This window comes from Impatiens glandulifera, chromosome 1, assembly GCF_907164915.1.
Source record: "Impatiens glandulifera chromosome 1, dImpGla2.1, whole genome shotgun sequence".
Classification (NCBI taxonomy): domain Eukaryota; kingdom Viridiplantae; phylum Streptophyta; class Magnoliopsida; order Ericales; family Balsaminaceae; genus Impatiens; species Impatiens glandulifera.
The window spans coordinates 95,067,396-95,092,917 of record NC_061862.1 but is presented as its reverse complement, the minus strand read 5'-3'; the positions used below and the strand labels follow the sequence as shown (position 1 = coordinate 95,092,917).

The window sequence follows — 25,522 nt, the reverse complement described above, 5'->3', positions numbered from 1 at the left end:
CAATACAAGAGAAACATAAAGAGATACATAAAGTTTAAGAAATTGTTCAATATTAAATATAACAAACTTCGCATTAATTTGCTGTTATTTTTTATTAAAATATGATTTTGTTAAATAAATATTATTGAATGAGAATTTTTCCCACATGTAAATTCTTTATCACTAAATTTATGATATGATATGGTTTTGTTAATTAATTTTAATTGAATAAGAATTTAGGTCAAATGCAAGTATTTGTCGTTAGAATTATTATTAAAAAATGATTTTGTTAAAAAAATTAACGTGGTTTAATACAAAATTTAATCTTAATGCATTTTTTTGTCAATAAATTTATTGTTAAACATGATTTACATGGGTAATCATGATATGTTTGTAGATTCATAATTAATGTAATACACATTTTTATTAAATTTAAAATATATTTAATATTAAATGCGATATTTCGGAACTAAAGATTAAAATTATAAAGTATAAAAAAATAATATTTATGATTATGGAATTTATGAACATTAATTATGCTTAAGAAAAGAGGAACCATCTTTATCTTTATAAATTAATATTTAAAATAATGTTTTCTTTATGAACGGTAGGAGCAATCTAATCGTCTATTTCTTATTTTCATAAGAAAAACAATTTTTTTTATATTTATGATATTATCAGAAAAGTATAATAATGCGAAAAATCTTTCTAAAATTATTTATAAGACACTATCTCACACTTTAACTATAATGTTTTCATCATATATACAAGCATAAGGTTCCGTATATATTCATATCTTGTTTATAAAAAATATTGGGATTCAATATGAAGGTTTGATAATCAAGTTATCAAAATATTTTATATAACGATTTATAATGAACCATTTGAATAACCATAGAATTTCTTCAAAATATTTTATAACACACATAAAAATGAATGATCGATTAATTTATTTATTAATCATGTGTGTGATAATGAGGCTTAACTTGGAAGTTTGATAATTAAGTTGTTATAATTATTTTATGTTTCACCTTACAATAAACTTTTTAAATCAATCATATAGTTCCTTCAAAATATTTTATAACAAAAATAAAAATAAATGGTTGATTAATTAATTTATTAATTATTTGTGTTAAATAAAAAAATAAAACAAAATAGGGAGATTGATTAAGTAGGATGGTGAATAAATATATTTAACTACTAATGAAATAAAATTAAGGAATAAAATAATATATGAAAATTGCCAAATTAAATTCTTTATCCACTAAATATAAGATAATATTCTAAGTATTTTTTCTATCAATACGAAAGAAACATAAAGAAAAAGAAAAATGACATAAAATTTAAGAATTAGTTCGATATTAAAGGTAACAAACTTCTCCATGAATCTAATATTTGATTATGTATCTATTTTGTAGAGTGAGACGAGTTTAGATGTGATGATAAGGTCAAGAACATTTTGGTTTAAAATAATAATTTTATACGTATTATTTCAAGTTTTTCTAATAAACGGATTATGATTTATAGTTTATCTCATAAAGTTAAAGTTATCTGAGATTTTATAAAACAAAACACACAAATTGAAAAACATAGAAAACACAAGCTTAGAAACATGCATTAAACAAACACAAAAACATAACATAGTTTTTGAAAAACATAGAAAACACAAGGTTAGAAAACAAGCATCAAACAAACACAACAACATAACATAGTTTTTGAAAAACATAACAAACACAAACATAGAAAACATGCATCAAACAAACACAACAACATAACATAGTTTAGGAGTTCTCTTCAGAAGGAGCCAACAAGCATGCTCAAAAAACCCTTGCAACAGCTTTACACACCAAGGGATTCTTCATTTCCATGGACATCTTGAGAACCTCAGTCAAATCCACATCATCCTTAGAGGTCCACTCAAAGTTCTGAAGAAGCACAGCCAACCAAATATGAACGGTAGCTAGACCCATAGTTTTCCCGGGACATACCCTCCTTCCTGAACCAAAAGGGGCGAGCCTCATGTCAGACCCCATGACAGACACATCCTGTTCAATGAATCTCTCTGGCCTGAACTCTTCTGGCTCCGACCAAATTCCTTTGTCATGTGCTATGGCCCACATATTCACCATGGCCGTGGTCCCTGCAGGGACAAAGTACTGCCCAACATGTGTGTCGTGGATTGCAAGACGAGCCCATGAAAGGAGGGGCCTGGAGGGTGCATTCTTAGAGTCTCTTTTACGATGGCTTGGAGGTATGGCAGGTTTGGGATATCAGATTCCATTACCGCCCTTGAAGAGCCAATAGTTGTTTCAATTTCGGCGAGAGCTTTGGCTTGAATGTCTGGATGAAGAACTAGTCTTGCTAGAATCCATTCTAATAGAATTGCAACAGTATCTGTTCCTCTGAAGATCATTTCCTGCATTCATTGATAAAGAGTATTTATATAAATGTTTTCATCATCAATTATTATTATGTAAATCAAAAAACTTATATATAGAAGCAAGGAAATAAATATCTTTTAAAAAATGAGAATACAAATATTTTCAAGAAATTAATAATTTGTTAAAATGAGAAACAAAGTAGTCACAGAAACTAAGGGCCGACATGATAAAAGTAATACATGAAATAAAATTAGTTTTTTGTTTAATAAAATTTAACATGTACATTCATTTACGAAAATGTTCTAACTATTTTTCCTTTCTACATATTTTTCATATCTTGTAGATAATAAGGTTGGCTAGTGAAGTCAAGAAAGAGGATTCTAAGTAAGAAAATACAAATTAGAAAATTTTGAAAAGATATAAGAAAAAACATTACCCATAGAACAGCGACCATATCAGATCGGGTGATCTTGTTCTCTCTCTCAAGATCAAGAAGAACATCAACAAAGTATCCATGATTATTGTCCTGATCAGTAACCATGCTGTGATCGTCTATGATCTTTCTAACAAACCCATCCACTTTAGAAACTAGTTTCCTACTTCTCCTTCTCACACCTTGAACATCAAGCCAACCTAGAATCGGGAAATGATCGCTCCAATTGAATGTCCCTAGTAACTTGTATCCTTCACTAACAAATCCCTCTAATTCCAAACCGTCCCCATTTTCACCAAAATCATAATACTTTCCAAAAACAGTCATCATCATGTTATTCAATGAACCATAGTGAAGAACTTGCTTGATCTCAACATCCCCTTTTAGATCCATTTGTGTTTTTACCTGCGTAAAGAAACACTCATTTATAACTAATTGTCTTTTATACTCATTATCATTTAAAAGTAAAAATAAAAAAGAGTATTCTTACTTGTGTGATCATCTGATGACAGATGTTCTTACGGAATCCTTCAGCACAAGCTATTTTCTTCGGGCTAAACATGTAAGTAGCTGAAATCCTTCTTAGCTCTCTCCAGTATTCTCCAAAGGGAGCAAATCCCATTGCCCGATTAAACAAGAGCTCGTAAGCGGATTCCTTAATGGGACGATCAGCGAAGGCAGAACTACTGAGAATGTCCTTAGCCGAACCCGGATCACTTGAAATAACGAAACGGGTGAACCCAACCGAAAAGGCCATTAGTGGACCTGCCTTTAAGGTCTGAGAAAGGTTTGCAAGTTTTCTATGAGTCAAAGAACTCATGAAAGTGAAAATGAGTCCGATAAGGGGAAATCCAGATGGTCCGGGAATGGGGGCACCGGTTTTTGCTTTGGAAAGAGCCCATGCAAGACCACCCGGGACTAGCCAGAATCTGAAAACAGCGGTTAAGATAGCGAGAAAGAGGAAAAGTTGGATGCTGAGCAAGGTGGAGGAGGAGTCATCTAGTAGAACAAAGAGGCCTATTCCCGAAGACATTTTTTTTTTGTTAAGAGAGAGATATGAAAGTAGGAAGTGGTGATGAAAGAAGGAATGGAGTGTTCGTATTTGTAGGGAGGGCAAGAAGAAACATACAAAATAAATTTTATAACATTCAATCTATTTAAAATGAAATTAAACTAAACATTTTAATTATATATAGGTAATATTAAAAAGAGAACTGACTCAAAAGTTGCATGATTAACTAAATCCCAAGAAAATGCAAACTTAGAAAACCCATATATTAATTTTGGAAGACCCACCAGAAAGAATTAACATACTAAAACATCTCTTAACACAACAAATTAAGGATTTTTCATTTCCTTTAAAATCTTAAGAGTCTAGTCAGCTCCACGTTGTTATTATTTGGACTCACTAAAAGCTCTGAAAAAAGCAGAGCCATGCAATGGATACAAATATTTTAATATTTTTCTGAAAATGCAGAGCCATGCAAGGATGCACGTATTGAATTGAAAATGCAGAGACATGCAAGGATGCACGTAGTTAATTTTCTTCATGCATGACAACATTTGTCATGTGCTGTGGCCCACACATTAATTTACCATGGGCGGATTCTGCTCTAGGTGGGTGGTGCAAATTCTACCAAAGATGGTTTGGAGGTTTTATTGATTGAAATCAATTATAACATTTGAAGAGTCTATATTGATGTCAATTTACTGAACTATAGTATAGGCTTAAAAGGTTGGATGAAGTACTAGTTTTTGCTAGAATCAAATCAACGGAATATTGTGCATATCCAATTTAAAGATTTTCCATATACTAATTAATCGGGACTAATTTTATTACATACAAATATATATATATATGATTGAAATATTCTTCATAATTACTTGGTCGAAGACAAAGAGATATACTTGAAATTATGAGCATGTTTGGAAACGCTTAGAGCTATAATGTAGATAACGAAAAAATTTAATTACATTGGTTAATATATACATAATTAAAGTGTATTTCATAATATTATTTCATTTAAATAAATACCCCATTAAGATATCTAAAACAAAAATAATTTTTAAATGAATTAAAAAAAATGATTAAACACAACAATACTTAAAAAGTTTAGTTTTTTCAACCAAGCCATATATTGATTTGTTTATAGTTATGTTAGTTTTTATATTATTATAAGTCTTATAACTCTATAACTCTAATTATAAATATTTAACACAATGCAACATTATGTATACACAACTTTAGTCTCTAGATCCTCTCTTATGCAAAACTCAACTCAAGGTGGACACAACAAAGATAGTTTTGGCAAACGAAAGCCCGAGCTTCTTGAATTTTAAAATGAAGGCAGATACAAATTGAGTGAGCATTTCATTGTATGAACAGTATTTATAACTAATGATGATGTAGTGAAGGAGCCTTGGTCTAGTCTTTAGTAGTTGTAAGCATTTTGGTCAAACTAAAAAAATTCAAAATATTTGGTTTCAGAGCTTAAGAGAAGAAGAATGACTAGAAAATTAGTTCATGGAAGAATCTTGATGAATCCTTGGAGCACTTTTGGACTGATAGGTGAATTGTGATGGCCATCTAATTCTATGACTACTTGGTTTGACATTCATGACTTCGAAAGACTATCAATACTCTCCACTCTTCACAAAATAATGACACTTCTATATGTTGTGAATATATTTGGAGATTAAAATAAAAGAATATGTAGTCCGATAATAATTGTTGAATATTAATTGTTGAAGATGTATCAAGAAGGATGTACAATTTCTCAATGATAAACTTATAAATGTGAAAGAGAGTTTGATGGTACAACCAAACATAGTCATTAAGACTTTTAGGAAAAATGTTATACTAGAGAAATTCAAAAAGGTCAAAACTGGCAAGAGAGTCTTCGTGAAAAAAGCTTAGATAATGTCCATTCTGGATAAAGATAAAGTTTATGATCATTCAACTATGATTTGGAAGATTCAGATTTTCCTTTATTTTTTTTAAAAGCACTCATTAATCTAGATCTAGTAATTTTTTATATATATATATATATATATATATATATATATATATATATATATATATATATAATAGCATAATAGATAAATAAAAATCACAATTTCTAAGTTAAAATAAAAATTATTTGAAAGAAAAAATTACTATTGAAATATAATAATAATTAATAGAGCATTATTAGTTCCCTTCATCAATGACTAAAGTTAGGGGTGTTAATTAGTTCGGTTTTTAGATTATTTAAGTTTTCGGTTTGAGTTCTTCGAATTTTTATTTTTTAAGAAAATTTGAAAATCAAACCGATTTGAAAAAATTCGAATTCGGTTTATTCGAATTCAGTTTATTCAAATTTGATCAGATATTCGATTTAGACCAAATATTAAACACCCCATACCCATAATATGAAAGAAATATTCTTAAGAGAGTTATCAGAATAAACAAGTTATTTGATATCTTATCTACTAAAATTATAAAAAAAAAATATAAATCATTTAAACTATTTAAACTATGCTTAGTGATTGACCGTCAATGTTCGGCAGATGAACGACGTAAGTAAAAGTAAAACAATGTTGACGACCACCAGATATGATAGTGGAGAGGTGTTTATGATGATGGTAAGTGTTTTCGACAAGAAAGAAAGAGAGATAGGTCAAGACTCAAAAGTGGACGGTTGAAGTGAGGGATTAGAGTTTTAGAGATTATGGAGGACTAGCGGATGACCTAAATTAATTAATAATAAAATATATAATTATTTAATAATATATAATAAATTATATAATATGTAGTAAAGTATATAATTAAAATAAATCATAAAAAATAAATTTAGTTTTCGATTTGGTTTTCGAGCTTAAATCTCAACTCAAAAACCAAATCGAAAACCTAATTTAAATTCGAATAGGTTTAAAATTCTATTCGAAAATAAAAAATAAAAAATAAAATTCGAATTCGATTTTTTCGAATTTGGTGAATTCAAATTCTGTCGGATATTTGGTTCATACCAAATATTGAACACCTTTAGCTAAAGTAATCATTGATGGAGATAGCGGAATGGTAGATTTTGTAGCTCAACAATAAAATTAGGCTCTTATACTATGTTAGAATAAAGAGTAGAATATTGTATTGAATGATATATTTTGAGTTAAATAAATAGGTCTATTATATAGACAATAGATTAGATATATAAGGAAACTAATATAATAATATAATATTGATATTATCACAACTTATTATTTGTGTAATATCTTACAGGTATATTATCTTTATATTATAACAATTTTCATCGTCTTCATTATCCTCTTCGTCGTCAACATCTATAAGTCTGTACATGAGGGGCTTCAATTGTTGAGACAACCTAGTGAACATCTTTCTCCTCTCAATCATCGTTGTTTGTGTTATTCATAATAAAAAAAGGATAATAAATTTGATAAGAAGACATTCATTTAAATTTTTTCTCATCAGCACCAACCTCTTACTCTCATTACTTGGTTAACCAACAATATCATTTATAACTAATAGAGATCTCATATTACTAATCTTGTGACCTCACTATTGCACTCAATATTTCAACAGTACCAATATCTTTTACCATCACTTTTATCAAACCAACCATCTCATCGTATCACCAACTTCTTTACCCTCACTTTTTCAGTAAACCAACAAATTCATTCATATATTTAACCACCGATATTTTTTGTTCTCCAATGAACATCTGATACTAATCTTGTGACCTCACTTCGAGTATTTTGTACCTCAACCATCTCATATCATTACCACGACCTCTTTATCCTCACTTTTGCAAACCAACCACTAATCCAATCGACCTTTAATCTTATGACCTCACTTTCACACTCCGGTCAACCACCCGTCTCAGTCACACATTTAACCACCAGTATTCTTTTTACCAATGGACAACTCTTATTTTTAATATTATGACCACACACACTTTCACACGTCTTTTATCCTTTGACAAACCAACCATCAAAATCCCAATTGACATATTGATCTCGTGACCTCACACATTCAGACGCCTCTTATTTCTCGAAAAATCAACCACCAATCTCAGTCGATCTCTAGTATTATGACCTCACACTTCGGTCCATCAAAATCTCATTTACATATATTTTTAACCACCAATCACAATCAACCTCTAATCTCGTGATCTTTCGATCATTGTTTTACCGATTTCTTATCTCTCAGCAAACCAAACAACAATCTCAATCTTAATGACCTTTTATCGCTTGGAAAACAAACTACTAATCTCATCGACCTCTCTTTTGGTGACCTCATAATTTTACATGTTTTTAATCCCTCGACAAACCAACTATAAACCACACTTAACCTTTAATTTCGTGACTTTACGATTCTTTGTTACCAACCTCTTATTCCTCGGCAAACCAACTACCAATTCTAATTGACCTTTCATCTCATGACATAATTATTTCCACGCGCTTCTTATCTCTCCCCAAACCAACCACCAATCTCAATGAACCTCTTCATAGTATGACGTCACAATTTCATACGACTCTTATCTCTTGACAAATCAACCGTCAATCCCAATCACACATACGCACACATCTCTTATCTCTCAGCAGACAACCTTAATCGACCTCTTATCGCTCAGTAAACTAACCATCAATTACAATGTCACTGACATCTTATTCATTGGTAAACCAATTATCAATCTCAATCGACCTCTCATCCTGTAACCTCACACTTTCACACGTACAATCTCAATATTGCTTTGTTGAAAAGATAGATTATCTCATGTAAATTAATTATAGTCTTAACTCATAATTATTTAAATAAAGTAATATTTGTGTTCTCTCCCAAAAACTTCGAGAAAGAAATGTACAGTGTATATCTAAGTTAATAACTTTTAGAAATTAATTATTTTTTACACTAAAAATGTTATTATCTATCTATCTATCATATAAATAAGCTTAAAATATTTAAGAAGAGAAGATACAAAAATCATAACTTTTCTCTAAATTAACTTTTTGATTATATATATAATAATTTATTTCATAAATAAAAAATATATTCTTTAAAATATTAAGTACATAATTAACACATTTAATTATATATTATTTATTTTATAAATAAATAAAAGATTTGTAAATCTTAATTCTATAATTAAATTCGTTTAATTAAATATAACTTTAATTCATAAATAAATAATATTATTTGATATTAATAATTTATCATATATTAATAATCAATTATCATTTCATTTTATTTAATATAACAATTAGTGTGGGCCTCACACATGACCCAATTATAAGGGAAATTTGAGGAAATGACCCCAAAATAGGGGCTAAATGCGTTTGGTGCGGGCCCATGTTTTTTATAGCGCTGGTGACCCCCAAATTTTTTAATGACCATTATACCCATGCGTCACGCACCCTCCAGATGTGTTACGCACCCTGAACCCTATAAAGTCATAATTTTTTTTTCATTTTCGATTCATTTTCTCTCTCATCTATGTCTTCTCCGCCGGTGAACCCTAATGGCGGAAAAAATTTTCTCTTCTTTTCATTGGTGAAGAACAGATCGAAGAGGCACCGTGGACCATTCCACTATATTCAATGGCGTAGAGCGGCGAAGAACTACTTCCAACGGCGAACTGCGGCTCCAACGGCGAACGACGACGGCCAAAAGATAAAATTTTCACTATATTTGTTGTATTCGTTTATATTTTGTGTTGATTTCGTTTACATATGATTGTTTGTGTTGATTTGTGAAAATTTTGTTTATAGAACGTCATCGATTCGTCCAGATTCGTCCAGATTCGCAGGATGCGTCACGCAGGATGCGTCACGCAGGATGCGTCACGTAGCAACCTGCCTGCGCAGCAACGAACGGACCATAGAAAGAAAGCCACAGTCAGCTATTTTTCACACATCTACAAAATCAATCCCTAAGTAATCTAAATACCCTTCTTAAACGTTTCAAAACCTAGCTTTTCTTCTACTTCAATTGCAACTGCAAAAATCCCTCTTCAATCTTATTCGTTTGATCTGATTCCTTGCTCCTTTTCCAATCTCATTCAAGTACATTACAATCAGATTGTAATCCTCAAACAAGTAAAGTATCTTTTTTAGTTTCCCTTTCGATCTGGGCTGTCGTAGGAAGAATTGAGCCGCAGTAAACTGGAGTTTTCTTTGAGGTATGCACTTACTTTTCCCCTTTACTCGAATTGGTTGCTTAAGAAGACATAATTGACAAGATATTTGTTGGCCTGACATGACTTCTATAATGGCTTACAGGCTATTTACTTGTTAATTGGGGTTGAAGATGTTTCACCGGACAAACAAGCTGATTTTCTTTCGGCATTGCTTAATCCCCTTTGCCAGCAGGTTAATAAAATATTAATTGTCCTTTTGTATAGGCCTGAGTTAATGTTACACACTTGTATCTAGTGCCTTTCTTTTTCTGATATCTGTCAAATGATGTTGTTTGATATAAAATAATTAGGTGGAGGTGTTGCTGCAAAATGCCAAACTTCACGATTCTGAAGAATCTCCTGCAAAGATTGCTAACATTCAGCAAATCATCATGGCGATTAATGCCCTGAGCAAGGTGCACTTTTGTTCTTTCATCAAGTCTGAATATTTATAAAGCACATGCATGATTTTCTACCATTTTGCAACTTCTATCTATTTACCGTGCATTAGGGAATTATTACTACTTGATCAAAATAATAAATAAAGATAGAACACTTTCTTCTTTTATGGTTCCTTGTTTTCTGCTCTCTGTTATCTAAGTTGAATTTGTGGACATAGAATTGTTATATAGGGTTTGATTGCAATATTTTATTTGATGATGGGCATAACTGCTGATTGCTTGAAACTCATTATGTAATGCAGGGATTCAGTGAGCGGCTTGTGAATTCTTGATCTCATCTGAGTTCCCTTCCTGCTCATTTTAATCGGCTTTAAATTACTGAAAAATGGTGATTGTATTAAAAATGAGATGGGCATAACTGATGATTGCTTAAATCATCTTAAAAGAAATGAGAGTTAGATGTTGTGGGTACACATGAATATGGATTTCCTGCAAATTTGTATTGCCTCTCCTTTGTACTACTCATTTTGGATTTAGTTATTACTTTAAGTTGTGGGTATTTCATTGGTTTTGTTTGGATGCAGTATAAGTCAAGACATGAAGGGAATTTGGTGGCGAAATGTTACTTTGCAAAGCATAAGCTTGTATGGGAAGTTCTTGATGGTGGTTTGAAGAATAAGATTGAAATTCAGTGATCAGATATAATGTCATTAAAGAGTAATTACCCAGATGATGGACTTGGGACTTTGGATTTAGTGGTAATTAACTTGCTTCTTTTGATTGTTGTTGTTGGTTCAGTTTAGTGTTTGAATGACTCTTGAACTAATGTTGGTGAACTTTTGATTATTTTGAAGTTTCCACATTATGAGTCTTCTCATAGTTCATTAGGTAGAGTGCAACTAATTATAGTTTGTATAGTAATTATTTTGTTGTCCTTTCATTTCATCAATTGACAAATTCTGATCATAATGCAGTAATGGACAGTCATGCAATAGAAGAATATGACTCAACCTGCTCAAAAGATGTCGAGAATAGATTCACTTGGTGAACTGCTGGCTAATCACTTCTGATCACTTGGAAGGATGTCTCTTTTTGTGCCAATTTGAGTTTTGCTGTAAACTATGTACTGTGTATATATAACACATTTGTTATAGATTATTCTTCATTTAAATTGGTTCAAGCATTTAATTTATTTATCTTTTTTTTATTTGTTATTTGATAAGAGAAGTGTGATTGAGGTAAATCTTTGAATTTTGAACGAAATGATTTAATGGTTTAGTTTCAAGTTATAGAGGGTTAAACAAGTCTGGATAGTTACAAATAAATTGTGATTTGTGAACCAGAAGTTGTGATTTGAGGTAAATGTAATGCTTTACAATATAAAAGTTTACAAATAAATTTTAACAGAGTTCCAAGATAGTTAAATTGTTATTATTTGAAGTTAAAATTTGTAGTAGAATATCTCATTCCAACATAAAAGGCACAAACACTAAAACTGATATAAACAGAATTCAGTACAATAATGTGTAGCAGAATTGAAGCAATCAACCTTAATAGGCAGAGGGGATCATCAACAATATATGCACAAGATTTGTCTGAAACTGAATACCCCAAAATGAACCCAAGAAAATATGTGATGTTGTTGGTAGTCCACCATTCAAGAGTTCACAAAGTGTTGAAAACATTTTTCAAGTTCTAATAAAATCTCAGTATCTCTATTATAGGGACAAACCACCCTACCACCTCGGAAAGAAGTAGTCTGCAGTCCAACTCTGCTCAACAACCTCCCTTACTTTCATATTGTACTCGCATTTGTTTTCGCTGAACATCCTTGCAGCTTCTGAGTTGCCAAGTGAGTTTGGGTTCGGGTCACAAAGCAACGACTGCAGAAAAAATAGAACCCTTATAAGTTTCGATGTAATTTTGATCAGATGCTATCCATGACTCATGTTGTTGTTAGCAATGTAACTAATTAGGTATAACTTTTTGTATTTTTTAGTGTGAGCTTGGTTTAGTTAGTTCCAACTTCAAAATTAAACAAACCCATACCTGGATGGAGGTAAGTATAGCAGTTACATCATAGATTGGGCTCCATTGATTTTGGAGAAAAACCAAACAAATATCCAAACTGCGTGACGCACCTGCGTGACGCACCTGCGTGACGCACCTGCGTGACGTACCCGTATTTCGCCGCCGGTGACATTTATCTAATAAATCTCCATTCCCTAAACCCTAACAAAACAATGCGAAAGAAATAAAGGAAGGAGGAAGAATACCAGTAGTAGCGGACATCTCCTTCGCTGGGATTCCGACGTCTTCGTCGGGGGTCGTCGTCGGAGTTCGTCGTCGGGAGTCGTCTTTTTAGAGAGAAGGAAGAGAATGGAAGAATGGGAAGTGAAGAGAGAGAACAAGAAAGAAAGAACTGAGAAAAACTGGAATTTTTTTAATTATATAGTAAGGGCATTGTGGACTTTTCACAATGCCCTCAGGTGCGTCACGCAACTGGAGGGTGCGTGACGCAATAGGGGTATTTTCGGCAGAAAATTTTTTAGGGGTCACCAGCGCTATAAAAAACATGGGCCCGCACCAAACATAATTTGACCCCTCTTTAGGGTCATTTCCTCAAATTCCCCAATTATAATACAATATATATACAACTCTATTAATCATAGTTAACTTAGTAGAAAAGTACTAAGACTTCTTGGATTAAATTATCTTCATAGTTTTCTAATCCAAATTTAGTCATTCCATATTAAATTAATGGATGCAAATTATTTATATCCCACTCAGAGATTTTTTTTTAAAAAAAAGGTCGATTTTAAGCGTTACACAAATAAAATAAAAGAATATAGTTATAAAGAATACATGTTTAGTCTTCTTCCTCATCTATATTATCTTAATATTATTTACAAGTTTTAATGACAAAAATATTGTACTTCGAATTAATATATATAAATATTAAAAAATTTAACATAAAAATATTACCTAAATTAGAATGCGATGCATCAAAAAGATGAAATGACTTGTATTGTGCCTTCATGGCTTCCATTTTTTCTTCCATTGCGATATTACTAACATCAATGGAAAATTAACAACTAATAACTAGCTTTTTTTTAAATTTATTTATCATTTGATTTGAAGATTGATTGCTCTATATAAAATATGAGTGTTTTGGGTAGAAAGACTTAAACATTAATGATGAAGTAAATCAAAAACATAGATACAAAAGCAAAGATATATATTTATATATATATATATATATATATATATATATATATATATTTAGAAAATAAGAATGAAAATATGTTCAAGAAGTTAATAGTGTGTTACGACTTCGCATTAATTTGTCGTTAGATTTATTATTAAAGTATGATTTTGTTAAATAATTCTTATTGAATGAGAATTTTGTCCACATGTAAATTCTTTATCACTAAATTTATGTTAAGATATGATTTTATTAATTAATTTTAATTTAATAAGAATTTAGGTCAAATGCAAGTATTTCTCTTTAGAATTATTATTAAAACATGATTTTGTTGTATAAATTAACGTGGTTTAATACAACTTTAATCATAATTCATGTTTTTGTCAATAAATTTATTATTAAACATGATTTATATTGGTTATCATGCTATTGTATTTTTAGGGTCTTAATTAATGTAATAAACATTCATATTTTTATTCAATTTGTGAATATATTTGATACTAAATACGATATTTTCGAACTAAAAGATTAAAATTATAAAATAGGAAAGAAAGATTATTTAAGATTATAGGATTGATGAACATTGATTATGATAAGGAATGAGAAACCATCTTTATCTTCATGAACCAGTATTGAAGGTCATATTTTTTTTATGAACCGTGAGAGCAATCTAATCGTTTTTCTGTTAGGTTAATAATAAAAAATATTTTTTATAATATTTGTGGGTTTTTCGGAAAAGTATAATGATGAAAAAAATCTTTAAAAATTATTTGTTAGACTCCATATCACACTTTAATTATAAAGTTTTCATCCTACAAGCATAAGAAGCAATACATATGCCTATCATGTGTATAAAGAATGTTGGGATTCAATATGAAAGTTTGATAATTAAGTTATCAAAATATTTTATGTAACTATTTATAATGAACCATTTGAATAATCATACATCTCTTCAAAATATTTTAACACATATGAAGATAAATGATTGATTAATTAATTTATTAATTATGTGGGTAAAATAAATAAGAAGAAAGATATATGTGAAACTCAATTAGATAAGAGTAATACATGTTCATATCATGTGCATAAAGATATTAAGACTTAACTTTAAAGTTTTATAATTAATTTGTTAAAATTATTTTATAGACTTAACTTTAAAGTTTTATAATTAATTTGTTAAAATTATTTTATGTTTCACTGTACAATGAACTTTTTAAATCAATTATACAGTTCCTTTAAAATATTTTACAAAAATAAATAAATAATATAAAAATAGGGAGGTTGATTATGTAGGATGGTGAACAAACTTATTTGACTACTCGTTAAATAAAATTAATGAATAGAATAAAATATATAAAAATTGACAAATTAAATTCTTTATCGATTAAATATAATAAAATCTAAGTTTTTTTATCAATACAAGAGAAAAAAGAGATACATAAAGTTTAAGAAATTGTTCAATATTAAATCTAACAAACTTCGCATTAATCTGTTGTTAGATTTTTTATTAAAATATGATTTTGTTAAATAAATCTTATTGAATGAGAATTTTTCCCACATGATAAATTTTTTATCACTAACTTTATGATAAGATATGGTTTTGTTAATTAATTTGAATCGAATAACAATTTAGGTCAAATGCAAGTATTTGTCGTTAGAATTATTATTAAAAAATGATTTTGTTAAATAAATTAACGTGATTAAATACAAAATTTAATCTTAATGCATTTTTTGTCAATAAATTTATTGTTAAACATGATTTACATGGGTAATCATGATATGTTTTTAGATTCATAATTAATGTAATACATATTTTTATTCAATTTGTGAATATATTTAATATTAAATGCGATATTTCGGAACTAAAGATTAAAATTATAAAGTATAAAAAATAATATTTATGATTATGGGATTGATTAACATTAATTATGCTTAAGAAAAGAGGAACCATCTTTATCTTTATAAATTAATATTTAAGGTAATGTTTTTTTTTATGAACGGTATGAGCAATCTAATCGTTTATTTCTTATTTTCATAAGAAAAACAATTTTTTTTATATATTTATGATATTATCGGAAAATTATAATAATGCGAAAAATCTTTCTAAAATTATTTCTAAGACACTATCTCACACTTTAACTATAAAGTTTTCATCATATATACAAGCAAAAGGGTCCCCATATATTCATATCTTGTGTATAAAAAATATTGGGATTCAATATGAATATGAACGTTTGATAATTAAGTTATCAAAATATTTTATATAATGATTTATAATGAACCATTTGAATAACCATACAATTTCTTCAAAATATTTTATAACACATATAAATAAATGACCGATTAATTAATTTATTAATTATGTGTGTGATATTGAGGCTTAACTTGGAAGTTTGATAATTAAGTTGTCATAATTATTTTATGTTTCACCTTACAATGAACTTTTTAAATCAATCATATAGTTCCTTCAAAATATTTTATAACGAAAAAAAAATAAATGGTTAATTAATTAATTAATTTATTAATCATTTGTGTTAAATAAAAAAAATAAAACAAAATAGGGAGATTGATTACGTAGATGGTGAATAAATATATTTAATTACTAATGAAATAAAATTAATGACTAAAATAAAATATATAAAGAATGCCAAATTAAATTCTTTATCCACTATATATAAGATAATATTATAAGTGATTTTTCTATCAATACCAAAGAAACATAAAAAATAAAAATAAAAATGACATAAAATTTAAGAATTAGTTCGATATTAAAGGTAAAAAAAATATACATTAATCTAATATTTGATTATGTATCTATTTTGTAGAGTGAGACGAGTTTAGACGTGATGATAAGGTCAAGAGCATTTTGGTTTAAAATAATAATTTTATTTTATATTTGAAAAGACATATTATTTCAAGTGTTTCTAATAACTTCTATCTTTTTATTTTTTATTTAGTTTTATGGATTATAATTTATAGTTTATCTCATTAAGTTAAAGTTATCACATATGAGATTTTATAAAACAAAACACACAAACTTGAAAAACATAGAAAACACAAGCTTAGAAACATGCATTAAACAAACACAACCACATAACATAGTTTTTGAAAAACATAGAAAACACAAGCTTAGAAAACAAGCATCAAACAAACACAACAACATAACATAGTTTTTGAAAAACATAAAAAACACAAACTTAGAAAACATGCATCAAACAAACACAACAACATAACATATTTTAGGAGTTCTCTTCAGAAGGAGCCAACAAGCATGCTCAAAAAACCCTTGCAACAGCCGAGGAGAGCACAGGGAGCCGCTCCGCCAGTTGGCGTGGAGTTTACTAAGTTGGCTTTCTCAGAGGCTTGCGTAAGGAAAGAAGTTACTGGCTTGATAACGAAAACTATCAATCCCTAAGCTCTCTTCTTTGCTTACCCACTTGCCTAAAATCTCTATTTGACTAAGCTTTCTCATGTGATATTTTTGAATTGGCCTGGCTTGAAAAAGTCTCTTTCCTCTTACTCGAAGGCTTAAAAACTTTCTTGCCTTAGTGCTTACTTTAATTTATTTGTAAAATGCATTTTATTACATAAAAATAAATTAATATATGTGGATTAAATATTAATTGAATGAGTCAGTTAAATGGGGTATTAATATCAATATATGAATGAGAAATTTTCATTGAAATGCAATGATAAATGCATACGTTGAAACCTTTCTAATACAAGTAAATGCAATTGATTGCATTAAATGATTTTATTCATACGTTAAAGAAATTAGTCATTATGTTGATTGGCTAATTTATCTTTATATAATATCTCAATTTGTCGAAGAGAGAATAACAATTGCAGAATTATATAACTTTTTATCTTTCAATCACCCTAAATGAACTTTATTAGTTTTTATTTTCAACATCACAAGAAGCTAGCTACTTCTTAGTTTTTCAGAAAAACCTTCCATTGATCATTTTAATTGTGGTTTCACATAATTCTGCTTTAATCCCGGTGATAGTTTAAGTACGTTGAGTTCGTTGTATAGTGATTCTGGTGTTGAATCACTACTAGATTCGTTGTACCCTGGGAGACGGTCATCTACGATAAGCTCCAACACAAACGGGATACGGTGGAACTGTTTTAAGGGAAATATGTCAAGTACATGTCTCGAATCGACATTTCAATCGGTGATTTCGTTCTTTATATATCTTATTTTATTTTTATTTATTTGTAACACCATTTTATATATATATTCTGTTATTTCAAGACAATAATACTAACAGAATTTTCCTTTGCTCCGCGCCGACAATGATTGAATTTCATGGATCTTCCTCCGCGTCGGTCAGGGCGGAGCCACGCTTGGGCTAGGGTGGGCTCCAGCCCCACCTAAACTAAAAAAATGCTTGGGTTGTAGTCGAAGGTAAAGTTTTAAATATATGTATATTAAGTTTAAACATGTAACCTGATCAAACCCTCCCACTTAATTTTTATTAGTTTCTTTATTATATAATAATACATAAAGTTTATATTTTTACATTTTCTTTATTTATATATTTAATTTTCACTTATTTAAAATCTAATTAATTTAATTTTTCACGTTTTCTTAACTTAATTTTTCTTTAACATGTATAATTTTGTTTTTTAAATCGAGTATTCTAATCACTCTTAAAATTTCGTTTATTTATTTTATTTTAGGAAGGATTGGCCGAAGATCTATTTAGTAAAGGTATTTGTAGAAAAATTCGATTAATATGTTCACGTATTAATACACGTAATAGTATAATACCAAAAATCTTACCGTCTAGCGAAAAACCAAGATTCACCCTTTGGTTAGGATGAGTTCCGCCCCACCTAAATTTAAAAAAAATGGGGCAAATTAAGTGAATAAACCGGCAAATGAGTCAGTCACAGGTAATTTTTCATCATGGCTCCACCCCTGACGTCGGCGATGATTGAATTCCATGGATCTTCTTTCTGTCATGAAAGTGCATGGTTGGGGAATCGGGGATAGTAGGGGAAGAGAAGCGTCGTCGCTGTTAGTCGGGGGAGAAGAAGAGAGAAAGAAGAGAAGAAATGAAGAAACGAAGAAAAAAAGAAGAAAAATATATTAAGGGTAAATGAGTATTTGTCCTGCCCAAAAAGTTATTTTTGAAAAAAAAAATTATAAGACTATTTTATATTTAGAATTTGTTTATGTTTAGGATCATTTCGTCCAATTTCCCTCAAAAAAAAAAAGTAGTCATATGAATAGAGCTTTTGTACATGCAATTTGGAGTTATGATTCTGGGTTTGAACTTTGAATGCTTAAGTTCAAATTTTGAGTAATTAACTCGTAATACTTTGAATGATTTTGTATTATTTATCTTATTGGATTATTCAATAGTTAAGTTTAGATAGTTTTGATTCAGATTATAAGTCCGGCCTATTTTTTTTATATTTATAACATTGTTTAATAAATAATATGTTATATATATATAATATGTTATATATATATATATTTATTAATTTAATTTTAAATATTAATAAATGATTTAAATTAAAAAATAAATTATTTGAAATAAATTATTTGAAATAAATTAATAAATTTTATAATATATTTTAAAATAAATGATATGAATATATTAATTTTTATAAATATAATATATATATATATATTTAAATATTTAATAATATTTTAAAATAAAAAATATTCTACAAAACTTCAATAATAATTTATTTTTTGTTTTTTATGATATTGTTATGGGACAATTTCTTAACCTTATTAATTTAGAGATTTCTCCGTTCAGTAATAAAGGACAATAATTAGTTTGTATTGGAAGATTTGACAATGATTAAAGTATAATAATATATTATATAAAATATAATGTTATTTATATTTATTATCAAACTTCTTATTATTTAAATTTTGAAATTCTAATCTTTATTATATATATATAAAATAGACGAGAGATTAAATAAAATTATTAAAAATATATATAATAAATAAAAGATAATGAATAAAATAATTAAAAAATTGTGGAAAAATAAAATATTTAAAAGTGATTGAAAGAAAAAATAGTTTAAATTATAAGTTTAAATACTAAAAAGAAGGAGACAAAATATGTTTGATTATTTGTGTGAACTTATTACACAAGCAGTTTATACAGCAACTTATATTTGCTAAATCAAATTAGAACAAAATCAACTATTGGAATGAAATATCAAATTAGGACATAAATTTATGATATATTCAAATAGGGAAGTAAAGTTTCAAAACACTATTAATTACCATAAATTTTAACGGATATTTATATTGAGGTCAAAAGTTTTTAACAATATATTCAAATTGTTATCTTTTGTTAAAATAATTATGAGATATCCATATTTTGTTTAAAAAAATTCTATTTAGAAGTCCGATTTTCAACACAGATAAAATTTAGGTCTGGTTTATATATCTAATGTCTCAACTATCACAATGACTCATAGTACTTAATAATATCACTCACCTAGTAATGGGTACTTTTTTTTATTATTATAATATGTAAGGACAACTTTACCAGCATCTTTATTTTCTATCCCTAAAATACTATAAAATATTAATATCTCTATTTTATAATAAAAAAATAAAAATTATCTTATATCAGACTTCCCCATCCTTATCCCTATATCAATTCATTATTAATTTATTCATTTATTTTTCAAAACTTCACTTAATTTCTCAACTACCTCAAACAACCACCTCAAAATTAAATGAAAGGTAATTAATAAGTCTCTTCATATTTGACCATGTCAAGGTGTAACATTATTCATTTTTCTGATCGGATCTTCACAAATTTCTGGATCAAGTTCCATTTGAATCTTCAAAGGTATGTTGGATGATATGTTGTTTGTTTATTCATGTATCTTTTGAAAATAAACTAGAATTTTATGTATACAAGTATTTTTTTATTTTTTCAAACTATGCATAGTGGGTGTGATAGATCATAATATAAATAATGTATTATTTCCCTATTTCGTTTGAGACCTTGCGAATGATGTTTTTTTATTAAGATCTGATTGTTTCATTTTTGGTTTGTACACAAATTTATATGGGGATAAATATCTCTATTTTTTAGTCAATATAAGTGTATGGTATGATTCATGTGATCCTCAATGTATGTAATACACATTTTTATCATTACTAGTATTCTCTTCATCATCGCAATTAATTGTGTCACCTGAAGATACTTTTCTTTTTGTTGGTCCTTGTCGCATGTATTCGATCCACTTAGCATTAAATCTCAACTTATTCCAGCAGTTTTCTAATCGAAATGGAGTTTTTTGGATCTCATGGTAGATCTTTTTAGCCTCTTGAAGCTGAAAGATAAAAGAACACGATTCAAATAGATAAATAGAAATAATTTATACATTTAAAGAGCTAAGAATATTTCATGAACTGCCAAAATTATATATCACGTCTATGCCGGTATCACCAGATTTACGGAGACTTCCTTCTCGTTGTGTGTAATAGCCGCAAAACTTATTTACAGCTTGTTGGATTGTACTCCATCGATTTGTAAGAGATTTGTCTGTCCGTGGCCCATACTTTGTATTTTCTATGGCTGCCTTATAGTATGACCCTACTTTTCTCCAATATTGAATATTTGTTTGATCTGTCCCAATAATTGGATCAATACTTGTGTTAAGCCAAGCTGAAACCAACAAGGTCCTCCTCCGGAGAAAAGTTTTTAGTTCGAATGAATTTTTTGCAAGGATCATCCGTCTCTAACTCTTTCAACTCAATAGGGATAATTTGACTATATGATGGCATAAGTTGAGAGTAATGATCATCACTAATCTGGGATTGGTAGGGTTCACCATACACTTCACCATCTAGTCCTTTTGCCATATTTATAATTGGGGAAATACCATAAATATTGTTATTCATACCTAAATGTCAAAAGTAAATGATTTCAAAAAGGAAATCAAACATTTTATAAACATTTAGAATCCAATTTTAAGTCAAACACAATAATATTAACAAAACTCATGAATTAACAAAACTCATGAATCTTCTTGTTTGTAAACCATTCTAGTACACTATGACACAAACAGGTGGTCAAACACAACAATCTCAAAAATACTCAATAATCTTTTTGTTCTTAATCGTTCTAGCACTATGAGAGATGAATCAAATTAAACAGATAAAATAAAAGTGAATGAAACAGAGAACATCGCAAACAATAACAATAATAAATGAAGAGTATAAGAAAAATTGTTAGAGAAAGGAAGATGAAATATTACGATGATGGGAGATGAATCAACAGGGGGATAAAATATTACCTGTGAGAGAACGGGAGATGAATTAATTCTTTGAGAGATAATGTTAAATATTAGTTATTGAGAGTTAATGTTGATGGCATTTTAGCGGGAGAATGAACTCATTTGGCGGGATAGGAAGAGATGAAAGAGAAATAATAATATTTTATGTCTTGCCGATGCTACAGTATAAATTAAATATGGAGAAAGACTGTTCATCATCTCCAAAATGATTTGAGGATACAGAACCTGATAAAGTCTAAATTCATTCATTTGTTGGTATTTTATCTTTATTTTAAAGATAGTGAATGATATGCAGAATCTGGTACAACTGCCATAACGATTCCGTTAATCCCTTAAATGTTTGGTTAAGATAGTTTATTATACCTTTTTGTTATTATAAATAAAGTTTTAAAATAAATATATGATTAACATAATTTATTTAGTTATTACACGTTTAATTTAATATTAGAAGATGATTTAAAATATTTGATTAAAATAATTTTAGATTAATATAATAATGTTGTTTTAAAACCACCTCATTTTTGTCTTTCTTTTATTTATTTGATTTTTGGTTGGGTCGTTTCATTTTACTTTTATTTATATATATATATATATAATAAAAAATAATTTTAGAAAAAAGCTCGTAGATATTGGTACAACTGTCTCAATTAGACATATAAATTAATAAAAGTTCATTTAAACGTACGTATTATCAAAAAATTGACTTATTTAGTCTCTATTAATAACTCTGATTAATTTTTTTTAATTTAATAATTTAATATTTATTTTCTCTCTCTCCTTTTTATTAATTAATTCATTTATCTCTTTTTTCTATTTTTTTCTAATTTTTTATTTTATTAATTAATTAATTCCGTTATCTCTTTTTACTATTTTTTTTGTTATTTAATTATTTTATTTTTTATACTATTTTGTTTCTTATTATGTCAACTTAGATTATTTTAAAATTATTTGGTCTCTTTTAAGGATACTATAATATTTAATTAGCTAGTTTATAGAACAATATATCAATTTGTCTTCCTTTTGATTTTTACTCCAATTTACAATAAATATGACAAGTACATATTTTGTGTTAATCTTGTGGAAGAACAATTTGCCCAGCAAATAAAATTCCTTGAAAAAAGATTATACAAATAATTATTTAATAAAAATACTTGAGCAAAATATGAAAATACTAGAGTATCAAAACATTAACTACTTTATACATTAAAATATTCAAGTATTAGTCTCAAGATAGACCAACTAATTTTAAAATAATCTATGTTGATATATAAAGAAACAAAATAATGGAAAAAATAATAATTAAATAATAAAAAAATAGTAAAAAGAGATAAATATATTAATTAATTAATAAAAAGGAATAGACAAAAGAAAAGGTAAAAAAGGTAAATTAATTAATTAATTAATTAAAAAAAAGAGAGAAAATGAATAATTAATTAATAAATATTAAGTTTTTAAAAATCAATTAACCATGGTTATCAAAAAGAGGCTAGAGCCAATTTTTAATAGTATATTTAAATAATTTTTTATTAGTTCATACGTCTAAATGAGCTAGTTGTACAAGTATGAGTAATTATAGGGGGAGCGAAAAATTTGTAACGAATGGGGCAGCGAACACGGAACGACGTGGAGTACTGATTAGACATGCTGACTCATTATTTATTTATTTCATTTTTATATTTATTAAAACACTTAATAGTTTATCTCTTTAATTTTTATTATTATAAATATTTTTTTAAAATTATTGTAAATGTCACTATAAACACGCATTTTAATTATTTTTCTCTCTCAATAATTTGTTTTCTTTTATTTATTAAAAAATATATATAATTTATTTTCAATAATAAAAATAACTCAAATTAAAATAAATAATAATTAATTGTGTTATATTTAATTAAAAATATTTACTTGAGTTAATTTACTATTTTATATTAATAAATTACAAAATTTAATTAAAAAGTATCAATAAAATAAACTTACCAAAAACATGGTCCAAAATATATCATAACATCTACTTTTAGAAAATCAAACAACATAATATAATCGATAAATTGTCTTTAATCATCACGCAATAGTAGTTTTCACGAGTCTTCTATCGTCAACATATTGACATCGAAAACTTCATTTCTACAAGACAAATGAGAAACAATATATAATTTAAAATAAAATTAATATAATTTAATACTAAAAATAATTGTCTAAAACATAATAAATCAAACCTTTTTTCGAGCTTTTGTAATCGATTTCTTCACAATTTGTTCAATAACAGATTATTTTCTCTTTGTGGGTGGACGACCTCGCGCTCGTACTATTAGTGGAGAGTGTATTGTTTTTACACTAGATATTGTCACTCCTTTAAGCTTTTCACCATCGTTAGTAATTGGTATCAAATCACAATCATTTTGAGCACTTGAATGCTCAAAATCAATTGCAATTAGTTTGTCTTTTGCATCTTTCAAAATATCCACCAAAATAGAACAACCTTCGTCATTTTTCTCCCTAAGGTGTTGAATCTCATATATCAATGGAGTGGGAATTTTGCGTCGATAACTGACATCATCACAACTATGATCATCATATAGGTTAGTGATATTTTGATACCCACACTTTATATTTTTGCACCATCTCTCCATAATATAGTTCATATGAACCTCAAACACCCCATTCATTATTAATACGGAGATCACATGTCTACATAAAATTCCTTGAAACTTAAATAGTCGGCACAAACACTTAACTTGACAGTCTAATCCAGTGTAATGTACCACAAAACAAACTTTTCGTAGGGGTTCTCCTTTTGTCCCCGACATAGTCTCTACTACTTCAAATATCAAAGTTGTTTCTTCTTCTTTTACTAGTGAGGCATTGCAAAACATTAATCCTCTTAATTCATCTTGAAACAATTTCAATATCGTGTTAGTGTACACACTTTGAAATTGTCTCTCAATAGGATAACCAGTTATTACGGGCATGATTGAATTGAAAGAAATGAAATCCAATTTTTTTTCATTTTCAATCTTACTTTTCAAAGCATTATCATACTGCTCAACAAATTGTTTTAATGATGTTTTAGATACAACTCAAATCACCGAAAACTAATATTCAACATAGATAAAATACCACTAAGAGAGAATAACTAACATGGTGTGCTAGCTGAATGTTGTTGATTGAGCTTTGTAGTTGATTGACATTTATGTAGTTGATTGAGCTTCAATAGTTGATTGAGTTTCTAATAAATTCCGGAAGATAAACATACATGAAAAGAAAAAGATTTTTAAGGAGAGAAAAGAGAGAGAAATAACACTTAAGAGTTTAAAAAAGAGAATCAATCAGTTGAGTAAAATGATTAATAATTTTTGTTTTTATTATTATTAATATATATTATTAAATTGATAGATGATAGAATTAACTAATTGAATTAAAAAATATTTTTTTTTATTCTCTTATATATAAATTTTAATTAACATAATTAATTATTATTTATTTTAATTTGAGTATTTTTATTATTGAAAATAAATTTTATATTTTTTAATAAATAAAAGAAAACAAATTATGAAAGGTAAAAATAATTAAAATGCGTGTTTATAGTGACATTTATAATAATTTTAAAAAAATATTTATAATAATAAAAATTAAAGAGATAAACTATTAAGTGTTTTTTA

General features: G+C 27.9%; 1 long non-coding RNA gene and 1 pseudogene across 1 annotated transcript; one reads left to right on the top strand and one right to left on the bottom strand.

Moving 5' to 3' along the window:
• Positions 1 to 1,775: 1,775 nt before the first annotated feature.
• On the bottom strand, positions 1,776 to 3,826 carry LOC124936891 (annotated as a pseudogene).
• Positions 3,827 to 10,078: 6,252 nt separating this feature from the next.
• On the top strand, positions 10,079 to 10,722 carry LOC124919411. The gene is made up of 3 exons (XR_007097575.1): positions 10,079 to 10,158; positions 10,277 to 10,381; positions 10,669 to 10,722. It is a non-coding gene; the product is annotated as an uncharacterized LOC124919411 (long non-coding RNA).
• Positions 10,723 to 25,522: the final 14,800 nt, after the last annotated feature.